Below are 24934 nucleotides of genomic sequence, written 5' to 3'. Positions count from 1 at the left end.
GATAATGCACAAAAGTGTGCATACTTGGTAAGTCTGTCAACTACCACCATGATGACACTCTTTCCCTCAGACTTGGGTAAACCTATGATAAAATCCATTGAAACCTCCTCCCAACATTGGCTTGGAATGGATAAAGGTTGTAATAGACCCAGGGTCTTAATTGTTTCAACTTTATTTTGTTGGCAAACCAAACATTCTGCCACAAACTTTTGAATATATTGTTTAAGGCCATCCCAAAAAAATTCCTTCTTAACCCTGTCGCAAGTTTTTAAAAATCTTGAGTGCTCTCCTAAGGGAGAAGTGTGCAATTCCATAAGAATCTTTTTTTTGAGTTGGGAATTCTTATAGAGGTATAAGCGATCTTTGTACCATAACGAATCATTTTTCCAGCTAAATGTATCAGATGTACTGGAATCTTGTTGTAACTTTCGAATAAGTGCCCACTTCTTCATCATTCTTCCATTCCTCCCTTGCTTCATTTATCCACTCTAGTTGGATAATATAAATGGCGCACAACAACGCCTCCACATCCTCATCCTTTCTTGAGAGTGCATCTGCCACCACATTTTTCTTCCCTTCTTTCTACATGATTTCAAAGTCTTAGCCCAACATATTTGTGACCCACTTTTGTTGCTCTTCAGAGGATAATCTTTGTTCTAAAAAGTATTTAAGGCTATCATGATCCGTTTTTACCTTGAAGTGTCTTCCTATTAGGTAGGGTCACCATTTCTTAAGTGCATGTAGTATTGCCAACATTTCCTTCTCATAAATAGCTTTGTGTAAGAACTTTCCCTTGATTGGAAAACTTTCAAAGGCAATGGGTCTTTCATCTTGCATTAAAACAGCACCAATTCCATTTCCTGAAGCATCACATTCCAGAATAAAGGTTTTTCTGAAGTCTGGTGTAGCTAAGACCGGTGCTTGGCACATTGCCTCTTTAAGATGTTCTAAGGCCTTTATTGCTTCTGGAGTCCATGAAAATGCATATTTCTTCAATAATGTTGGTAGAGGTGCTGCTATTCTCCCATAATTCTTAACAAACTTGCGATAATACCCTGTCAACCCGAGAAATCCTCGCAAATGCTTTATGGACGTGGGGATTTTCCATTCCTTAATGGCTTTAATTTTGCTAGGGTCTACCTTAACTCCTTCATGAGATACAATATGACCTAGATATTCCACCTCTTGTACTCCAAAGAAACATTTGGATCTTTTTGCAGATAATTGTTTCTCCTCCAATAGTTGTAGCACCCTGTCAACATGTTCAAAATGATCCTTCGAAGACTTGCTGTAGATTAGTATATCATCAAAAAATACTAACAAAAATTTTCTAAGGAAGGGTTTGAAAATGGAATTCATCAAACCTTGAAATGTAGAAGGTGCATTGGTAAGGCCAAAATGCATGACCAAAAATTCATAATGACCCTCATGAGTTCTAAATGTTGTTTTCGGAATGTCTTCAGTCTTCATTCTGATTTGATGATATCCTGAACGAAGATCTGACTTGGTGAAGTAAATTAATCCATGCAATTCATCCAGTAATTCATCAATGACAGGAATGGGAAACTTATCTTTAATAGTGAGCTTGTTGAGCTCCCTATAATCCGAACACATGCACCATGATCCATCCTTCTGTGCACCAATACTATTGGAGCAGAGAAAGAACTTTGACTAGGTTGAATTATACCAGCCTCTAGCATTTCTGCAACCATACATTCAATTTCACTCTTTTGGGCATAGGGATATCTATACAACCTGATGTTTGGAGGAACACTTCCTGGAATTAGATGAATAGCATGATCATGATCACAAATAGGTGGGAGACCTTTGGGAGTCTCAAATACCTTGGAATGATTGTCCAAGACTTTTTGGAGATCTGGAGAAATAGATTATTCTGATGTGGAAACATCTAGAGAACATAATTGTGCAATTACACCTCTTTGTTCCCTTTTTAGAATTTTTTTCATACCGTTAGAGCTGATTATCTTTCCCAGTTTCCCTGCAATACCCCTTAATTCAACTTCCTTTCCTTCCGTAGAAAATTTCATGAAAAGTTCTTGAAAATTAAAAGCTATTGTACCCAAGGATTGTAGCCATTGGACTCCTAGTACAACATCAACTCCTCCCATTGGAATGGAAAGCATTGGGCTAGTCAATACATATTCTCCCATGGATAGCTTGATATTATAGCACTTTCCAGAGCAATTTATCATTCCTCCATTTGCAACCATCACTTGACACTCTGGTGCTAGATATAGAAAGAAATTCAATTATTTTTCTATCTTACAATGAATAAAATTGTGGGTACTTCCTGAATCAATCAACACCATTACCTTTTTCTTCTTGATTTTTCCTTCTATCTTGATGGTTTGAGGAGTGGTGATTCCAGCCAATGCATTACAAGATATGGTCAGATTCATTTCTTCTTTATCTAGGCTTTGTTCCTGGAGTATATCCTCTTCTTTTGACCTTTCTTGCTCCTTTTCCTCTTCCTCTTCACAATCTATGTAGAATAATTTCTTCTAAGCACAATTATGACCTTTAGTGTATTTGCTATCACAACTATAACAAAGCCCTTTTGCTCTTTTTTCTTCCAAGTGTTGTGGTGTCAACCTTATAGGTTGTGGAAGACTAGGGGCAACAACACTTCCATCTTTATAGTTGTGAGTGGTATGCTTCCTGGTTGCCATAATTTTGCTTTCCATTTTTCTTGCTAACCTGAATGCCTTCTCTAATGAATCAGGTTCCCAAAGGCGAACATCATGTTGGATATTATCCTTTAAATTCCCTATGAACACATGAATCCTATGCTCCTCTGGAATATTTTTTACCCTTATGTTCAATTTTTGGAACTCCTCAATGTGATCCATTATTGAACCCTTTTGTTTGAGACTTATCAATTGGCTAAAAAAGTGTTGCTTTTTGTATCCTCATAATGTGCTGTCAATTCTTCTGTAAAAATGGCCCAAGTGATAATTTGTTTATGAGAGAAAAGCCATTGATACCATACAAAGTGATTTGGTTCCAAATATAAAGTTTCAATACGTACCTTTTGTGTGTTTTTCACATTATTGAGATCGAAAAATTGCTCCATCTGTAATATCCATGTTGCGGGATCCTTGCCATCAAAATTCCTCATATCGATTTTTGGAATATGTTGGGTCTTTGATCCAACATTAGGGTCTATGAAATCATGATTAACATTTCTTTTTTTCTCATCATGAGTTTCCTTTACTACCCTTTCACCATTAGTAATCATTTCTTGTAGAAACGTTGTCAAATCTGTCTTCAAATCTTCCATGCATGTCTTCAAATATTCCATGCCTGTCTTCAAATCTTCCATTCCTGTCTTCAAATCATCCATCTTAGCTTCCACGTCGTTCATCTTAGCTTCTACGCCTTTCTTTAAACCATCCATCTTAGCTTCTACATCTTTCTTTAAACCATCAATCTTAGATTCTGTTACTTTTTGTGCAAGTGACACTTGTTGCACTTGGTCTCGTAATTTTGATATATCATGTTGCATTTTTTCCTCTTCTTCATGAGTCATGTTAGAGATTTCAAGTTGCTTACTAGGTGTTTGCATTTTCTTTCCTCAGGGCATCAATTACCGATAATAATTCTTTACTATGCCCTTCGAATTCCTTCAAACTAATTTTTCAAACCAAGCTTATGCAAAAATTTAAAAAAAACTACACACCTTTTTTCACTTTATAGGAACTTGATATTGAAATTGATGTATCTTTGTAATTTCGGATCATCCAGTTCTGAAATTGTGACCTGCGGTGGCCCTCTGCATCCTCTTCCCAATGCCACCAGTATGATCCAAATTGGATTCTCCAGGGAAGAGTTATGCCAAATCTCCCACAGTGACCTGATTATAGACTAGTTCAGTAGAGAGAAATTGTACGACGTGCCCCGAGTCACTGTTTCGACCTTTGGCTCTGAAAAATATACACAAGAAACTACAGTCCATCCTCTTTCTGTACCTCCTTACGAAATTTCAATCCGATGCTTAGAGATATAGTTATGATGATTTTCCCCAGGTCACCTGTTTGGAATGTAATTTAGGAGTCTGCAAAAAAGACCAACTTCCTAAGATCATACCTTCGCCAATATAGTGCGAAAATCTCTGAAATTTGGACCCGAGGTTTAGTGCGATTTTTTCTCAAATGGAATTTTTTTTAGCTTCTAAAACATCACAGAAAAACGTTATAGCGAAAACTCCACGATGACCTATTTGGTGCAGCGAAACCCTAAAATCCAAACCTCTGATACCAAATGTTATGAAACCAGCTCACAAAAGATAGAAAAGATAGATCAACGCCTTAGAATTCAGCCTCTTCGAGGAGGAAACCTCCTTTACATTACATAAATGAACATTTCTTAGATGATTCAAATGACAAAACCTCCTTTCTATATATAGGATTCTAAGGAGTCATAATATAACCCAACTGACCTAACAATAATAATATAAAGCCACAAAAATAACAATAGAGGGATTTTATGGGGCACAGTAATAAAAATATGGGGACAATAAGGGCACAACAATATTAATAAGGGACACAACTACAATAGTAATTGGGTAATCGCTAGTATTATAGGGGCCTAACAACGGGGCAGAGAGTGGATTGTACTAAAATGAAGATATTAATAAAGATAAGTTGGTTCTGAGACATTGTGTTGATTCAGAATTATTGTGGATCTATTATATTCTAGGTTATACATATGTTATACGATTTTAAGCCTATCTTTATGAATGATGATAACACGCACTAGGTATTGTTGTTAATTAATTATGATCTATAATAAATCCATATAAATAATAAGATTTGGGAAGTGCCTGGCTCGGATCTACGGGAAGGATATACATCTACGCAGAGTAGCACAGGAGTGCAGAATGGTTCGCGACCCTCTAGACCACATGAAGACATCCCAAGGGTATGGAAACCTGGTTCCAATACCCTCCCCTTCTACCTCGGGTGGGACTTCAGTCCGCATTCCGCAGACTGTTGCCAAAAGGGCCGGTAGTGTGGGATTTGTTTGGCTAATAACTCTTCCGAACCTGGGTTAGGCCCCAATAAGCCAACATGATCCATAATTTTGTAAGTATTTGTCTCATCAAAAATATTTTTAGTTCATTTATATTTAAATTCAAAAAATTAAAAACATTTGTATGTATGGCTCCCCATGTTGCATCTATTGGAAACACCAAATCTGGGTCTCTTATGAATTCCATCCTAGCATAGAGGTATTCTTCGACCTCTATGACTTGTTGTTCCCACCAGAGGAAGAAATCCTCATCAAAAGTGTTTCTAGGGACCTCACGGCCCCCTAGTCTTTTCATTAGATCAACGCATCTATCCATTCCTGGATCCCTTGGGCTGCTAATGGTGGATAATACCTTGGGTCAAATACCTGGTACTCTCTCAAAGAAGAAGGAACAGAATATGGTTTCATATCCAAAGTTCTTTATCTGACCCTTTTGGATGGAGGTAAGTTATTTTTTCATATTGACTAAGAGGGGTGTGCACCAATCCAAAATTGTCATGAGACACTCCACTGTAAGAATCATTAAAACACGAGAGGCCTGATGTAGAGAAGCTAAACCATTTACTCTGGAAAAGGTAAAAAGAAGGATTCTCAGGGCTATACTCTCTACATTTTTTTATTGGAATCTGGGTTCCAATATTCTCGGTGTTTCGTAGACAGTATATATGTACGTAGTCGTCCAGATTAAGGCTACCTCTTGTTCTTCTTGTTGAGTTGACCCTCTCTCCTCTCTAGGAAAGACTTTTGATGAAATAGATATCCTCTATTTCAATCCTTAGATGCATATGATCAATAACAAAAGCATCTTCTTCTGGATCCCAGTGGTGGATTAACATCTCAAGCAACCTGGTATTTTCCTTCATATTCGACATTTTGAAAAATTTCAATAATACGCATGCTCGTAAGGCATCTAATGCATTTTTATCTTCCATTACTTCGTTATCAATCAAACTATGCTCTCTTTCACGCCAAGTAATCTTCATTCTGCAAAAAAAGTGTTTCAAATCATTAAAACTGTGTTCCAAATTTTGAATTTGTGCACACGCAATTCGGTATTCACACAGTTATGTATAGGGATTTTCTATATGCAGGTCATATGTGTCCAACCCGCATGTACCCAAAGCGTAATTTTTAAACTAAATTCCCACGGTCAAATTTTCAATAAGAACATTTAAAAGGAAATAAAACTTATCAAAAAATTAGTTAGAAGATTACCTGGAGGATTGGATACTGAATGAATGGATGAATTTGATGGATTAAGCTTTCTTGGGTTTTTCTCCATAGCTCCTTCACTCAATTTCTTAGAACACAAATGAATAATTGTGAGTCAAAAAGTCCTTATATAAGTTGACATATGAAAATTACTTTTTCTAAAGTTTATTTTTCTTTTTTATGGGCTTTATGACCTTTTTGGCTTGGAGTGTTGGGATGGGTCATTTTTTCAGGATATTTTGAAGGTTTTTTGAGAGACAGCTTCGATTCCATGACTGCAGACCTGTCATGGCAGGTATCATTTTTTCACTAGCATATATGTTAGGGGATATCATTTTCCGCTACATTTTTCATACTAGCCTCCACATTACGATATTTTTGCCATATGGTCGACCCCATCATGTCTTGGTTCTAAAACCATTTTCACTCACCAACTTATAAAAGCATGATATGATGGTAGAGCCAACCTTTACATGGGCATCTTAGTGAGATCCTCATTAGCATATGTTTCCCATGCTACTATATTGTGTAGGATTAGGAGTCCTCTTTATTCCCGCCATGACTTGTGTGTTGAAGACTCATTCTCTTACCTCTTTGCTATTTTCTAGCTTTATACCCTAGAGGCTCCTTTGTGTTGACAGTACTGCTGCATTTCATGTTGACCATTTGTACCTTTTGGGCTTAAGCCATCTTCACTTGGACTCGTGTTTAAGCCACCTTTTGACCATGTCTTTTGCAAAATCAACCTTGCAATCACTTAGCCTCTGCAACTTGACACCATCTTACCCATGGAAAGAACATTCTTTTAAGTGTCACTAACTAGTTTTTTCATCTTGCATTGAGCATAGGAATGTTCCCCTCCCAAGAACTAGCGCATCTGTATTTGGAGACTCGTTCTTTCCACTATACCATAGGCATTATTTTATTCTTTTTTAGGATTTCTAAATATGAAAAATACAAAAAAACTATTCCAAAAAGAGCAAGAACGGGACATTACTTCCATGATTGATGGTAGCTAGAGTCAGTTGTGTCTCCCTTGAACAAAGCACTCATAATTAATTCTTTACTACATTGGGATAGGCTTTAGTTTGACTTAGGAGAGCCTTAACCTTATTATTGATTCAGTACTCCTCTGGTTGGTTATCTCTTCCTATCATATGGAGAGTTTGTTTGTGCCTCTTGCATGACAAACTTATACAAAGTTATCATATGCTACCATAGTGTCACATTTGAGTCATGCTTTTGTTCAAGGGAAGTAAACCTGAGTCAGCCTTTCTGTGGTGTCTCTTGACTCATTTTCAGTCAGACATCCCTGGTTGTCAGAGTCACATTCACTATCACATCAGCTTTTTGGTCCTTCGCTCGTGTTGGTTTGAGATTGTTTCCATTGACTTCTTACTGGCGGATCTTGCTCTTATCGAATACAACAAATTGCTCTAAGAGTAGACCTAAAGTTGCACCCTACCTCTATTTTAATTATTGATAGGTCACCTTGTGCTCAGCATCGATCGGTATCATGGGTCTTTGACTGAGTGGTTTCCCTTGTGTTTGACGTCAGCTTTCATTATCACACATTGTGATTCATGCAGTACCTTGGTTTCCATTTGACCCTATTGGTGGATTCCTCGCCTCTGTGTCAGCTTTCATCACTGGTCAGTTTAGAGGGTTTCTATCGTACGCTAGCTACATCTTGTGTATGTTGGAAATGTGCTTCGGTTGGGTTACTACATCTTTATTCATCCGATTCCTTCCAAATTATTGGCCTATGGGTTACAGTCATGTTGGATTGATGAAGGATGCCTTAATGCCTTCCTTCCAGCAGATCTTTTCCCATCGAGTTCAACTCATTGCTCTGGGAACAAGGTTTATGTTGGAAATAATACTGAGAGGGGTGGGGGGGTGAACCAGTATTATCAAATCAAACACTTTTTTATTTCCATACTTAGATTCATATACGTTACTTCAGTTAAGGGAACCTACGTGTACACGCAACTGTTTCTAATGCAACTAGCGTATATCCAGTAAACTTATGATTCAGTTATTCCATTAAATGTTGATCTTTAGTTAGTGCATCAGAACTTTTATTAACCATATGAACAGTAAAAAGGTGCAGTAAAAAAGAATAGATCATCACACACAAGAAGCACACATGAACACCATGATGTAAGGTGGAAACCCAATGTGGGTGAAAACCACCTGCTGCAAGTCGTCTCTATATTATTTTAATAAGAAACTTCTTTCTACTATGTTGTTGTACTGGTACAGCCTTATACCAGTACGCAGGCTGCTACCTGCAGAAGGCTACAACCTTCTCTCGTTCTCCAGCTTCTCCTGGAACGGAGCTGCAACCCCCTTAGATCTTATACTAGTCGATCCTTTTACTAGTACGTAGGTGCCGACCTACTGAATGATCCAACCTTCACTCGTTTTCCAGTTGTTACTAGAAGGGAGCTACCACCCCCTTAGCTCTTGTACTAGCTGATGTACTAGTATGTAGGTGCCAACCTATAGAAGGCTACAACCTTCTCTTTCTTCCTCTAGGTACCACATTTCATAAATTTTCAGATTGGATACTCATGGAACACAACGTCATAATCTGAAGGCCACGTTTCATCCAATTTTCATACTGGACCCATCAATATCATTGAAGCACACAATCAATCAACACTAGCATCATCATTCTCTGAATCACTGAAACCCAATCAACAAACTGTAATCACTAAAACATAGAGCAGAACACAGAACTCTACAACAACGTTCAGATCTAACAGTATCATCAAAAATCATGCATCAGAGTGCATACGCTACTTTGAAGATCTGAACCAGCGTGAATACGCAACTTCACCAAAGCGAACCAACGTATATGTCATTAACTACTTACTTATGTCTTCGATGCACTTCCTGACTTCAGACATAACCAGATCATTACATATACAAGGATAATATGTATGTTAGCAACCAGATCTAGTCCACCAGATCACATAGAGATAAGTCATTATGATCCTGATCCATTATAGGTGTCATCCATCCACACTGATGCTAAACATAATCAACCAATCTGAATATGCAGAATACTAACACCAGTAAACAGTCACCAGAACTCAGACTTTGCATCAACTACCAAAACCACCTATAACTTCAAATATCATAGTGTATATGGTATACGCTACTTAGATGTATATAACCTACGTATGTATATGCTTTTGTCAAAGTCAACCAGCGTATACATCTGTAAATATTCATTCATGAGTTGCAGCTATTTCAAACTTAAGTTATACCCAGATCAGAACATTACATGCGTCAGTATACAGATCTAGAATAAACATGATCAAACCGTATAGATATGATTCATTCCACGCCATTAGATCCTGATCTATCCTTCGATCTTGTTCTCCATCAACCGCTGAGATTCCTCCTTAGCTCAGATCAAGCAAAGCATCATGAACCCATAACCTTCATACTAGATCTCATACTTCATCAGATATTCAAGACTTTCTTCATTGCCTTTGCCTAATGATCTTCTTCTCCTTTTATAGTCTTAGGCCTTACTCAATACCATGGTCCAAAACCATTTAGAACCAATACCAGGGACCCAATACCAAGGTTCAATACTTCGGATGAAATACCAAGGTCCAAAACCATAGGTCTAAATACCACGGACCCAAAAATAAGCTTTCCCACATGTACGCGCTTTTCCGTGTATGAAAGTGCGTGCATACGCATACGGAACTTTTGATCAGCAATCCCGCGTGTATACGCGCCTTTGTATATAGTGAAACTGCGTGTATAACCTGTGTGTATACACTACTTGGTATATAGTGAACCTGCATCTATACGTGACTTGCTATATAGTGAACCTGCTTGTGTACATGACTTGGTATATAGTGAACCTGCGTATATACTTTTCTTTCTTCATTCTTTGTAGTCTGATCATCAATTCTTTGCTACTGACCTGCTGCACTATGATCTGTCATCTGTGTGAGTTGCCATCAAGGAAAACACTTGTATCATAATGCCAACAATATCCCTCTTTGGACTTGATACCCGGATTACCAGAAAGTGACTGATACCCGGATTCGAAATATTTAAAGGAGGATAATAACCTCTAGGTATTGGGTGATAAGGAGAACGAGGTGGTGAAAAACTTAACCCTGGGTTTTCTAAGAAATTAGTCAAAGAAAGATACCAAGTACTTCTCCTAGGTGGACTGTAAAAAATTGATTCACCCTCCCTTAGCTCAATAACAGGTTGATTTTCAGGGATAGGGATGCCTACTTCTTCTTCCAGAGTAGCAAGTTCTTCAATAGCAATAAGTCCAGAAGGAAGATCTTGGGTGATTACTCTTTCTACCCTAGGTGAACCAAGACCACTAGAAGTTGGAGAAACAAACCCCGATGTCGGAGTAGCATCAAATTCACTTTCAGGCTCGGATATTTCAGGTTCCTCACCTATATCACTAGTAGATGAAAAGCTACCAGTAACTTCGGAAACAAACATTGACTGTGGATTATAATCTACCACTAATGTTTGAAAATCAGGATGTACTATCAAAGAAGATTCTCCTTCTTCAGGTGACCCAACTCTACTGTCTCTAGGAGTTACGAGGACTTTCAAGCCTTCAAGCAAGCTCAGGACTTCCTCAGGAGGTTGGCCCCGAAGTCTACGGGACTTCCTCAGTAACTCAGCCACGTTTACAAACTCAGGAGGTTGGCCCCAAAGTCTACGGGATTGCCTTGGTAATTTAGACACAGTTAAAAACTTTTAACTACTTCACACGCAAACAAAGTAAAATCTCAATGAAACCACCTAAAGTCTCTAAAGAACCAAAAAAATTTGAGTCACACGCCTAAAGAATCTACGAGATCAAACACACACAAACAGTAACTTTTCGTACTAAAAACACTAGTTGGTGATGAAATCCAATGTCGCAGAGTTCAATACAGAAATGGTGGTTGGAACAATTACCCTGGCAACCTGCTTAATGAATAGGCTGGCACAAGTTCCTCCACTTAACCATCTTGAGTGAAGAGAACCCCCCAGAAAATCCAAGTGAGTCTAGCCGACGCCTGCTCTAGGTACAGTGGGATCTTCCCACCATTGTCACCTCAGGAAGAATCCTAAAGAATATGGCCACTAAGGTTACCAACCGAAACAAATATACCTGGGGGAATAGTCTACGATCCGATACGCACGCAAGGGCAGAGTAGCAAGCTCAATCCCCTTGAAGGCTCCTTGACATAATCCAAGGTTTACCAACAAGTGACCCCAGGCTCCTCGAAAATGGTTAATCCAAGGTTTACCATTTTTAATACGTGAATATTTGGCGTCGTTCCCAATGAGGAAGGATTGATTCCCACACTGGTTCGGATACGATCTCATGCTTCTCCTTTAAGAGGAGCTTTCCTAGAGCATAAATGCAACAATTGGATTTCTTCCCTACCACAAGATACAATTACTTGTTTGTTTTTACTGTCTTGGAGAGTTAATTACTCTCCTACTCCAAGACACTAGCCTAAGCTAAGTTGGTGTATCATAGCCCTAGAAATAAAAATGTTACTAGATGAATTTTACTTTAAGCGTTATTTTTATTGGTTTTTGTTTAAGTCAAAAGGTGTGGAGATGAAACTCGTGGTATGAAGACTCGACTCAAAATCACTAAAAATGCACCTAAAATGATTTAAACAATCTTTTTCTCTTCGATGAACTTCTAAACTAAGAAAGAGTTGGAGAATGCAGATACTTTGTAAACACAAATCCTTCTTAAGAAACAAATTAAAAGAAGAGCTTTTTCCTTTCCAATGCACTCAAAACGAGACAACTAGTTATTTCACAAAAATTTCCCTTTTTCGTTTCAAAGCACTCAACCACTACAAAACAAACTTTTTTTCAAAAGAGATTTTTTATATTTTATTAATAAAACACTCAAAACTATGGAAATTACTAACTTTGAGATCTATAAATTATAAAAACCTATTTGAAGTCAATGCCTACTAGATGTCTTTTTAAGGATGTTTTACTTAGCTAGATGTAAGCTAAGGACCAATTTATGCAGAATCACAAATCAGTCAAGAACAACCAATTTTGTTTTCTTTTTGAAAATGAAAATCCAAACTTTTAAACACAAGCTTTTCGAAGTTTTGTAAAGAGAAAACTCAAAGCGGATTCCCCAACAAGGGGAGATTTCATAAATGGTCAGACTCATAAGAAGGTTGGTAGACACTAAGGTGATCTGAAGTCCCTACAGCTTCTAAGCTCAGAGCCACTACACAGCCAAAATGAAAAAGAAGCCCAACAAGCAAAACTCCTAGGAATTTCACCTAAAACCCTAACACTAATGAAATCAACCTAAGGAAAGCTTCTGACAAGTTATATGCAGGTCTGGGCAGTGGATAACAATTTCTAAACAAAAACTAAGCTGACTAATAGAGGAAATCTTAGGTTTTTCAAAATTTTGACAGGGTCCGAAGGCCCACAGTTGACACAGGTGCGGTCCCGCTCTATGCTAAAAGCCAAGATGTGGATAGGTACGCATTGTTTCAAACAGCTAGGGTGCGGTCCTCTCCCAAAGCTATGAAAAACAAAAAATAACCCTGGATCTACAAACTCTACCCAATTTTACACACAACAAGCCAAAAACAGAAACAAAAACACAGTTTCTCAGGTCAAAGTAAAAACAAGGAAAACAATCAAGTCCCCAGCGGAGTCACCATTTTGTCACACGGAATAAGTCGATCTTGCGGACAAGATAGACCTTCCTAGAATCTAAAGAATACCTAATGACAAGTAAACCAACCAGACACTATCTTTCTCTAAATATGCTTTTATAAACAATGGCAAAAAAGTGTTTTTAGGGCCTACCTTAGATCCAACGCAAGTTTGTGGATGCCCTTGCTCCTTCGATCCAAATGAGCTCCTTTGTCATGAATCTGCAAACACAAACAAGGCAAACAAATTAAATAACACCTGAAAAACCAATATCATAAAACATATTTAACATGAAAGTCAAGGAGTCCATGAAACAAATAACATGAGATACTTGTTGAGAAAAATGAGTTTGATTGGTTTAATTCAAAAGAAGAAGAACTTTACAACTTGTGCCTTGACGTTGTACAAGCTCCTCCGAGGGTCCAGCAAGAAGTCTCCTCTACTTTGACAAGTTTCACTCACTCCCCAATCAAGCCAAAAAGGTATGTGATCTCTCCTCTTAAGCTCAACTAGGAAGTCTTGATTTCACTAGCATTTACCCTCAAAAATGTTCAGCTTCTAACCTCCCCAGCAACCAGCCCAATGCCTGAATTTATAGTGCAATGGAGGTGTTTGGTCAATTTAGTGTTGTCTAAATTGCTATCATTAATTGTCAACCCGGGGTTCGTAAGCTGATGAAGTGATATGTACAGTATGTACTTAAGAACTAGGAAAGGTTACTTAAGTACATACTGTACATATCACTTCATCAGCTTACGAGCCCCGGGTTGACAATTAATGATAGCAATTTAGACAACACTAAATTGACCAAACACCTCCATTGCACTATAAATTCAGGCATTGGGCTGGTTGCTGGGGAGGTTAGAAGCTGAACATTTTTGAGGGTAAATGCTGGTGAAATCAAGACTTCCTAGTTGAGCTTAAGAGGAGAGATCACATACCTTTTTGGCTTCATTGGGGAGTGAGTGAAACTTGTCAAAGTAGAGGAGACTTCTTGCTGGACCCTGGGAGGATCTTGTACAACTTCAAGGAACAGGTTGTAAAGTTCTTCTTCTTTTGAATTAAACCAATCAAACTCATTTTTCTCAACAAGTATCTCATGTTATTTGTTTCATGGACTCCTTGACTTTCATGTTAAATATGTTTTATGATATTGGTTTTTCAGGTGTTATTTAATTTGTTTGCCTTGTTTGTGTTTGCAGATTCACGACAAAGGAGCTCATTTGGATCGAAGGAGCAAGGGCATACACAAACTTGCGTTGGATCTAAGGTAGGCCCTAAAAACACTTGTTTGCCATTGTTTATAAAAGCACATTTAGAGAAAGATAGTGTCTGGTTGGTTTACTTGTCATTAGGTCTTCTTTAGATTCTAGGAAGGTCTATCTTGTCCGCAAGATCGACTTATTTCGTGTGACAAAATGGCGACTCCGCTGGGGACTTGATTGTTTTCCTTGCTTTTACTTTGACCTGAGAAACTGTGTTTTTGTTTCTGTTTTTGGCTTGTTGTGTGTAAAATTGGGTAGAGTTTGTAGATCTAGGGTTATTTTTTGTTTTTCATAGCTTTGGGAGAGGACCGCACCCTAGCTGTTTGAAACAATGCGTACCTATCCACATCTTGGCTTTTAGCATAGAGCGGGACCGCACCTGTGTCAACTGTGGGCCTTCGGACCCTGTCAAAATTTTGAAAAACCTAAGATTTCCTCTGTTAGTCAACTTAGTTTTTGTTTAGAAATTGTTATCCACTGCCCAGACCTGCATATAACTTGTCAGAAGCTTTCCTTAGGTTGATTTCATTAGTGTTAGGGTTTTAGGTGAAATTCCTAGGAGTTTTGCTTGTTGGGCTTCTTTTTCATTTTGGCTGTGTAGTGGCTCTGAGCTTAGAAGCTGTAGGGACTTCAGATCACCTTAGTGTCTACCAGCCTTCTTATGAGTCTGACCATTTATGAAATCTCCCCTTGTTGGGGAATCCGCTTTGAGTTTTCTCTTTACAAAACTTCGAAAAGCTTGTGTTTAAAAGTTTGGATTTTCATTTTCAAAAAGAAAACAAAATTGGTTGTTCTTGACTGATTTGTGATTATGCATAAATTGGTCCTTAGCTTACATCTAGCTAAGTAAAACATCCTTAAAAAGACATCTAGTAGGCATTGACTTCAAATAGGTTTTTATAATTTATAGATCTCAAAGTTAGTAATTTCCATAGTTTTGAGTGTTTTATTAATAAAATATAAAAAATCTCTTTTGAAAAAAAGTTTGTTTTGTAGTGGTTGAGTGATTTGAAACGAAAAAGGGAAATTTTTGTGAAATAACTAGTTGTCTCGTTTTGAGTGCATTGGAAAGGAAAAAGCTCTTCTTTTAATTTGTTTCTTAAGAAGGATTTGTGTTTACAAAGTATCTGCATTCTCCAACTCTTTCTTAGTTTAGAAGTTCATCGAAGAGAAAAAGATTGTTTAAATCATTTTAGGTGCATTTTTAGTGATTTTGAGTCGAGTCTTCATACCACGAGTTTCATCTCCACACTTTTTGACTTAAAAAAAAACCAATAAAAATAACGCTTAAAGTAAAATTCATCTAGTAACATTTTTATTTCTAGGGCTCTGATACACCAACTTAGCTTAGGCTAGTGTCTTGGAGTAGGAGAGTAATTAACTCTCCAAGACAGTAAAAACAAACAAGTAGTTGTATCTTGTGGTAGGGAAGAAATCCAATTGTTGCATTTATGCTCTGGGAAATCTCCTCTTAAAGGAGAAGCATGAGATCGTGTCCGAACCAGTGTGGGAATCAATCCTTCCTCATTGGGAACGACGCCAAATATTCACGTATTAAAAATGGTAAACTTTGGATTAACCATTTTCGAGGAGCCTGGGGTCACTTGTTGGTAAACCTTGGATTATGTCAAGGAGCCTTCAAGGGGATTGAGCTTGCTACTCTGCCCTTGCATGCGTATCGGATCGTAGACTGTTCCCCCAGGTATATTTGTTTCGGTTGGTAACCTTAGTGGCCATATTCTTTAGGATTCTTCCTGAGGTGACAAAGGTGGGAAGATCCCACTGTACCTGGAGCAGACGTCGGCTAGACTCACTTGGATTTTCTGGGGGGTTCTCTTCACTCAAGACAGTTAAGTGGAGGAACTTGTGCCAGTCTATTCATTAAGCAGGTTGCCAAGGTAATTGTTCCAACCGCCATTTCTGTATTGAACTCTGCGACGTTGGATTTCATCACCAACTAGTGTTTTTAGTACGGAAAGTTACTATTTGTGTGTGTTTGATCTCGTAGATTCTTTAGGCGTGTGACTCAAATTTTTTTGGTTCTTTAGAGACTTTAGGTGGTTTTCATTGAGATTTTACTTTGTTTGTGTGTGAAGTAGTTAAAAGTTTTTAACTGTGGCTAAATTACCAAGGCAATCCCGTAGACTTCGGGGCCAACCTCCTGAGTTTGTAAACGTGGCTGAGTTACTGAGGAAGTCCCGTAGACTTTTGGGACAACCTCTTGAGGAAGTCTTGAGCTAGCTTGAAGGCTTGAAAGTCCTCGTAACTCCTAGAGACAGTAGAGTTGGGTCACCTGAAGAAGGAGAATCTTCTTTGATAGTACATCCTGAGTTTCAAACATTAGTGGTAGATTATAATCCACAGTCAATGTCTGTTTCCGAAGTTACTGGTAGCTTTTCATCTACTAGTGATATAGGTGAGGAACCTGAAATATCCGAGCCTGAAAGTGAATTTGCTGCTACTCCGACATCGGGGTTTGTTTCTCCAACTTCTAGTGGTCTTGGTTCACCTAGGGTAGAAAGAGTAATCACCCAAGATCTTCCTTCTGGACTTATTGCTATTGAAGAACTTGCTACTATGGAAGAAGAAGTAGGCATCCCTATCCCTGAAAATCAACCTGTTATTGAGCTAAGGGAGGGTGAATCAATTTTTTACAGTCCACCTAGGAGAAGTACTTGGTATCTTTCTTTGACTAATTTCTTAGAAAACCCAGGGTTAAGTTTTTCACCACCTCGTGCTCCTTATCACCCAATACCTAGAGGTTATTATCCTCCTTTAAATATTTCAAATCCGGGTATCAGTCACTTTCTGGTAATCAGTCACTTGTATCATTACATCTGAACCGATTCCTTTGAGTTGTCCTGCATCCCATGTATTCTGTCACATCTGATATCTCTTATGTAGATTCATCTAGTTATATATAAGTGAGTTGTTCTTCTACAAGTGGGTTGCCATCAAGTACAACACATGCATCATAATGCCAACAATCTCCCCCTTTGGACTTGATGGCAACAACCATACCAAGTCACTCTCCCCCTTTGACATCAAGGGCAAAGGGCGGACCAAGATATTCTCTTCCTTGATATACATTCCGCTGTCCATACTCCCCCTGAGTACCTGCTGAAATCTCTGATTGAGCTCCCCCTTTGTATATGCCAAGTTGTACTAATCTGTCCATGCTCCCTCTAAGTACATGCTGAAATCTCTGCTCTGTTGAAGTGTGTTTTTCATGCTCCCCCTGACTGTAAGCAAGGTCTACAAAAATATTTTCTACAAGAAGAACATGACTCTATCATAAATGACCTTCCTATCACCAAAGACTCATACATACTTCCATCTCCCAGCCAAGTGGGGATATACCAATATTGACTCATCCACCTAACCAAGTGGGGATACACCAGATACCAATTGTTTATACATGATTGAAATATTACATCATCCTTCCCATGCATAGTGGGGGTACAAATTACAACATATGACCAAAATGGATTCATCAAATGACTACAATAGATAGAGACAAACTATTACATCATGAGTCTTGATATGACCTTTACATTGAATGATATACATAACATTTATAACAGAGACCAAACATCTAAATAAGACCATGATAGTCATCAACAACTATCATACACAGTGTATGATCTGCTCCATAAGCATATATCAATAGCATCTAGACTAGCAACCTGTATATGTCCATTAGTGTAGATAGCATCACCTATGACAAGATATCATATGCGAAAGACACCATAGCCATCTCATCAACATCAAGATCTGCATGATCTTATATATCATCCATGTATCATCACTCGGGGACATCCCTCATCTGTATCAATCAACATATGTAAGTATCAACCTGTCATCATATGGGTAAGAACTCATCATCATCATGTCTCCAACAATGAAACTTTGAGTAATCATCCATGTATCCAGCATACTGTATATAACACTATGTATCTTGAGCTCAAGATCTTTTGTCAAGACTTCTTGATATCATCAACAGCAACAATCCTCATCCATGTGAATGCCAAGAACTATAGGAATCCTGCATCATAACTGTATTATATGTCAACAACAGCATATGAGTGACTCATCATCAAGTAATGAAATTGTGTATTCAAGCTTTGTACTTCTCCTTATCCTTATGTAAGCACCATATATGCATCATCAGAGAATCAACCACAAATCTGATCTGAACACCAACTATGTAACCCCAAGAATCATATGAGATTTTATCATGAAAACTCATAACCATATCATAGCAAGATGTATCATTTAGCCATATAAGCATCATCACAAAGGACTACTAACCATAATGCCAACAATGCATTAAAAGTATATGCTCCCCCTGAACCTGTGCCATCTTGTTTTACTGTCAGATCTGGTCATGCATATATCAGCAAGAAGTATCAAGGCATCATCATCAACAAGTTAGGACCAAAACACTTCTAAACATCTTACAAGTATCAAGACATTTCCACACATCATCAGCCGATTGTAACCATTATCAAACAGAGCAAGTAATGGACTGAATCATATCAAACCCTTTTCCTGAGCCTGTCCCACTGCTTTTCTCAAACTAACATATACGTGACTGTGCACTATATAACTCACCTATATACATGACTTCTCTTTATGAAACTTGCATATGAGATTGAGAACACTGAAGTTTTACACTTTCAGCATCCTCTGAGTCTGTTATGTCTATACATTGTGCTGTGCCACATCTTTCTGACAGTACTTCCTTCTTCTTCCATATCTTCAAGTGTGATGATGTTTTCTCCTTTTGGTATTGTGATGCAGGAAAGTGTTCCCTCTACAGACAGAGGCAACCCCTCTAGCCCTAGAGTGGGTCTAGTCACAAACAAGGAAAGATCAACAATAGCTTTCCTTAAACAGTCATAGTTGGAGGCCTACCTCAACCGGTGGTCGATGGAGTTCCATTGCGCTGCTCCAGCTTCTGCTTTCTTCTCCTAATGAGTAATCAACCTGAAACAATGCAAAGGAAATACAACAAAGCACGTAACCAGAACAACAATGATCTATTTACTCACAAGGTCAAGAAGTCATGAGCTATCAAGTACATTACATACAAGACATAGGAAAACATCATTGATTGCATTAATTATGAAATAAGAGTAAGCTTACAACCAAAGTCTTGACGTCACAAGCCTTCTCAGGAGGGTCCAGCTAGCATGTTCCTCAAGCATTCACTCTTGAAGATGGATCTCCCAACATAAAAGTCTCTCTCACTCACAAGTTTTACACAAGATTAAGGGCACTTCACAACCTTCCACAAGCTATCAACAATCCCATAGTTGTCACACTCACACCAGCTATCTAGAAAACTCACAAATACTAACAGCACTATCAGCAACCATTCCCAAAAACTAAGAACTACCAGCACATAGCAATGGTGAGAGTTTAAATAGGAGATGGAGTCTCCATGAAAGGTGGGAAGGTGAGCTTATCTCCAAGGAAGGTAGCACAAATGATGGAACAACTATGCCAGAGAAAGGAGGGCGACATAAACTATGCCAACAACCAGGTCTAGAGTCATCTGGAAGGCCGACTATTGGAACAAATTCGCCCAATCTGGATCGTCACGGGCACATAACCGATATTATGCGTTGAAATTGCTATTGAATAATGTGGCTAGTCAGGTCATCACTTAAGGTTACAAACGACCTCGCGTTGGCACATAAAATCGGACCATCGCGGGAATCAGGTGTACTTCTGTGATGGCAGTGCTTCTGGACTGTTTTGGAGTGCCCTTCAGCGTGTTTATTTATCTAACAGATGCGATGAGGTATAAACCTTTGGAAAAGTGGGTCATTTGGCAACATCAGAGAGTGTTTGTCTAACATGAGCATGAATGACTTTGGACACATGACACAGTAGGAAGACTAGGATGAAGGAAGTGACAAATTACTGTGTAACAGGTATGTTGCCCATACTTTGTTCCTGCATTTCTTTGCTATATGTCCAAGCTTGTTACATGCATAACATCTTACATGTTTCATATTCCTTTTGTAGCAATCAATAGCTTTGTGACCAAACATATTGTAAGAAAAACAATATCCCTTAAAGTACCTGGAATGTGATGATCTTCCTATGTGATGGTCTTGAATCATTTTACTTTTGCATTTGGCTGTCATCTCCTTGTTGAGTATTTCAGTTTAAGCATTAGAGTTCCTTGTCTTATTTTGTGAACTAGATTCACCTTCAATAGATTCATGAAAACCAAGACTTGTTTTGATAGCAGGAGACCTTTGACTACTAAGAATATCATCCAAGATATTAGTACTATCTTGAAATCGTAAGAGCTTATCCTTTTCTTCTAAGTTATATTTTAGAATATTTACCTCAACCTGAAGTTTCTCTTCCTTTTCACGATACTGCTTCTTCATGTTTTCTTCAACTTTTCTTCCTTCTTCCAACTAGTGTCTTAACTCAAGAACTTCGTTTTCTTGTTTTTCAAGAGCTTGGAGTAGTTCTTTATTCTGCTTATTTGATTCTTCAAGATCTTCTTTTAGCGAGACGATTGTAGCTTCAAGACTTTCATAGTAACTGGATATTTCTCTAAGTTTCTTGATTGTTGCTCCTTTCATTTACTTCATTTCTTAATGATGTCACTTCATCCTGCAACTTTTGACATTGATCTTCCTTTTCTTTGAATAGCTTCCTTACCTTGTTTCCTTCCTCTAGTTGAGCTTTTAGTTTTGTAACTTATTCTTTGGAGATATATTCCCTTTTGTGCAATAGATCTTGTTGATCTCTAATTTTGTCTGTAAGCCTTTTAAATTCTGCCTCTGTTCGATATCTTTCATTCTCACCCATAAGAGCAAATTTAGTTGTTTCACTATCACTTTCATCATCTTCAAATGGATGAAGAAATGTATCACCAGAGGATAAAAAATTCATACCTGATAGTTATTTTGCTTGTTCCTCTTCATTCCGAAGTGATTCTGAATCTAAAGTGCTTCTTCCACATATTCCCCAATCGATTCTCCCACTGTCATAGTTCTTCTGAGATGTCTTCTTCTTCTTAGGTGCTTTCTTCTTAAGCTTCTTTCCCATTGTTCTACAGATCTCCTTCAAGCGATCAAGCTTTTTCCAAAGGACTTGCTCTGATACCAATTGTTGGAAATAATACTAAGGGGGGGGGGGTGAATCAGCATTATCAAATCAAACACTTTTTCATTTCCATACTCATATTCATATACGCTACTTCAGTTAAGGGAACCTGTGTGTACACACAACTGTGTCTAATGAAACTAGTGTATATCCAGTAAACTTATGATTCAGTTATTCCATTAAATGTTGATCTTTAGTTAGTGCATCAGAACTTTTATTAACCATATGAGCAGTAAACAAGTGCAGTAAAATAGAATAGATCATCACACACAAGAAGCACACATGAACACCATGATGTAAGGTGGAAACCCAATGTGGGTGAAAACCACCTGCTGCAAGTCGTCTCTATCTTATTTTAATAAGAAACTTCTTTCTACTATGTTGTTGTACTGGTGCAATCTTATACCAGTACGGAGGCTGCTACCTACAGAAGGCTACAACCTTCTCTCGTTCTCCAGCTTCTCCTGGAAGGGAGCTGCAACCCCCTTAGCTTTTGTACTAGCTGATCCTTTTACTAGTACGTAGGTGCCGGCCTACTCAATGATCCAACTTTCATTCATTTTCCAGCTGCCATTGGAAGGGAGCTACCACCCCCTTAGCTCTTGTACTAGTTGATGTACTAGTACATAGGTGCCGACCTACAAAAGGCTACAACCTTCTCTTTCTTCCTCTAGGTACCACATTTCATAAATTTTCAGGTTGGATACTCATGGAACACAACGTCATAATCTGAAGGCCATGTTTCATCCAATTTTCATACTGGACCCATCAATATCATTGAAGCACACAATCAATCAACACTAGCATCATCATTCTCTGAATCACCCAATACTGAATCACTGAAACCCAATCAACAAACTGCAATCACCAAAACACTGAGCAGAACACAGAACTCTACAACAACATTCAGATCTAACTGTATCATCAAAAATCATGCATCAGAGTGCATACGCTACTTGGAAGAGCCGAACCAGCGTGTATACGCAACTTCACCAAAGCGAACCAGCGTATATGTCATTAATTACTTACTTATGTCTTCGCTGCACTTCCTGACTTCAGACATAACCAGATCATTACATATACAAGGATAATATGTATGTTAGCAACCAGATCTAGTCCATCAGATCACATAGAGATAAGTCATTATGATCCTAATCCATTATAGGTGTCATCTATCCACACTAACGCTAAACATAATCAACCAATCTGAATATGCATAATACTGATACTAGTAAATAGTCACCAGAACTCAGACTTTGCATCAACTACCATAACCACCTGTAACTTCAAATATCATAGTGTATATGGTATACTATACTTAGATGTATAAAACCTGCATATGTACGTGCTTCTGTCAAATTCAACCACCATATACATCTATAAATATTCATTCATGAGTTTCAGCCATTTCAAACTTAATTTATACCCAGATCAGAACATTACATGCGTCAGTATATAGATCTAAAATAACATGATCAAACCGTATAGAGATGATTCATTCCATGCCATTAGATCCCAATCTATCCTTAGATCTTGTTCTCCATCAACCACTGAGATTCCTCCTTAGCTGAGATCAAGCAAAGCATCCTGAACCCATAACCTGCATACTAGATCTCATACTTCATTAGATATTGAAGACTTTCTTCATTGCCTTTACCTAATGATCTTCTTCTCCTTTTATAGTCTTAGGCCTTACTCAATACCATGTTCCAAAACCATTTAGAACCATTACTAGGGACCCAATACCTAGGTTCAATACTTCAGACGCAATACCAAGGTCCAAAACCATAGGTCTAAATAACACGGACCTAAAAATAAGCTTTCCCACATGTATGCGCTTTTCCATGCATGAAAGTGCATGCATACGCATACGCGACTTTTGATCAGCAATCCCGCGTGTATACACGCCTTTGTATATAGTGAAACTGCATGTATACACTACTTGGTATATAGCAAACCTGCGTATATACGCGACTTGCTATATAGTGAACCTGCGTGTGTACACGACTTGGTATATAGTGAACCTGCATATATACTTTTCTTTCTTCATTCTTTGTAGTCTGATCATCAATTCTTTGCTACTAACCTGCTGCACTATGATTTGTCATCTGTGTGAGTTTCCATCAAGGACAACACTTTTATCATAATGCCAACAATATCCCCCTTTGGACTTGATGGCAAAGCTAACTTACCATACTCAGAACTGTCATCTTAACAAGTTGTCATTGTTCATTACATCTGAACTGATTCCTTTGAGCTGTCCTGCATCCCATGTATTTTGTCACATCTGATATCTCTTATGTCGATTCATCTAGTTATATATAAGTGAGTTGTTCTTCTACAAGTGGGTTGCCATCAAGTATAACACATGCATCATAATGCCAACAGTTTAGAGTCCATTTGGCAGTACCTTAGGGTTTGCAGTCACCAGTAGCAAACTCTTTCACTATCGATGGTGGGAAAGCATCATTTTCTCCTGATTGATAGATTCTTCCAAGTGTTCGACTTTAGCTCATTTATTCGCACTTGTTAGATTTTACTGGGTACCTTGGCTCTCATCATCATTATCGATTAGTAGTCTCGTGTTTGTTAACGGTATTCATCAATGATCGGCAATCAAATGATTTCTCACATGGTCGACTTCAGATCATTTATTCCCATTGTGTATAAATGTACCATGGCGGTCGGTGAAAACCTCGGGTTTGCATCAAAATTTGTCGGTTCACTTGCCAGTACCTCCTGTTTTTTCCTGTGACACCATCCACCTTATATGTTGCAATTAGTTACAGTGAAATCCTATATCTTGGCACCTAAGTTGTGTGTAGTACCATTTGTTCCACTATTTGACTTGGTACTTTTTGGATCAGCTTTTTTATTTTCAGTCCTTTTATACTTGTATACATATTGGATCCACTTTTGTATTTAATATGTGGACATTCTTTATTGTCTCTGATCATGGGTATGCCCACCTCAAACATCAGCTTTCTTTCTGATCTCTTCCATTGGCTTGGCAGCCTGAAATTTGGTGAACTCCTCTCATGTCTTGGCATGATTCCTTCTATACACTTAATACATTTCGGCCATCATGTACCCCTTATGACCTCATATATTAGGGGGAATATATTATAGCACCATTTACCATGCTTGGTATATTTGATGATATGTGTTATGGCCTAGGGCAACCCTTCCCTTCCAGACTTGGTTCAAATTCTAAAAAACAATGTTTTAAATCCAATATGTTGTTTTTCCCTGTATAAAAACCATGTACATGCGGGTCAGTCTATACCCAACCCGTGTATATGTGTTAAAACATTAAAAAATATATAATATTTTTAAATTCGAGCAAATTTTATAGGTTTTACCTATTACTTACCCACTGTAGCCCGTAGCCCAACTGTTTCCCAATTGGAAAACTAATTTGGAGAAGTATAAATAGATCTCCATTGGAAGGCCTAAGGGAGGAGAAAAGATTAGATATTGATATTATAGTTGATTACATCCCTGATCAAGTCTAAATAAATCCATGTGCCTTCTGCACTCCCAAGTTATAGGAAACCTTTGTT

Source organism: Pinus tabuliformis, chromosome 5_2 (genome assembly GCF_031772625.1).
Source record: "Pinus tabuliformis cultivar Carrire ecotype Pingquan chromosome 5_2, CPIR1, whole genome shotgun sequence".
NCBI classification, from domain to species: domain Eukaryota; kingdom Viridiplantae; phylum Streptophyta; class Pinopsida; order Pinales; family Pinaceae; genus Pinus; species Pinus tabuliformis.
This window is presented reverse-complemented; position numbering follows the sequence as displayed.